Source organism: Gekko japonicus, unplaced genomic scaffold (genome assembly GCF_001447785.1).
Source record: "Gekko japonicus isolate JY-2015 unplaced genomic scaffold, Gekko_japonicus_V1.1 scaffold2257, whole genome shotgun sequence".
Classification (NCBI taxonomy): Eukaryota; Metazoa; Chordata; class Lepidosauria; order Squamata; family Gekkonidae; genus Gekko; species Gekko japonicus.
The window spans coordinates 9346-9662 of record NW_015168723.1 but is presented as its reverse complement, the minus strand read 5'-3'; the positions used below and the strand labels follow the sequence as shown (position 1 = coordinate 9662).

Genomic DNA, 317 nt, shown 5'->3' with positions numbered 1-317 from the left:
TATACCCCGCCCTTCCCCGTAGGGCTCAGGGCGGCTTACAAGGCAAGCAAAGGCTTGCTAATAAAACATCAATACTCTAATACAGTTAAAAACAACATATACAATTTAAAACCATTTAAACATTAAGGTGCTCAATAACCACATTCATTCCAGAATCTCAGAAACTCAGAGAGGGCGAGCACAACCCTAACACAGCCCAAACATTCCCAGTAGGCATTGATAATAGGTGTTAACAATGATTTTACCCGGTATATAGCGATATATAGCGGGGGGGGGGGCAGTGGCGGACCCTAACCGAAGGCCCGGGGGGAGAGCTC

At 46.4% G+C, this 317-nt stretch overlaps 1 protein-coding gene across 1 annotated transcript in view; it reads right to left on the bottom strand.

Annotated features, from left to right (window-relative positions):
- Nucleotides 1-317, bottom strand: part of LAYN (layilin) — a gene marked incomplete at its 5' end in the record, with an annotated part of 15747 nt that overhangs the window by 9993 nt on the left and 5437 nt on the right. The gene's annotated exons all lie outside the window — the stretch shown is intronic.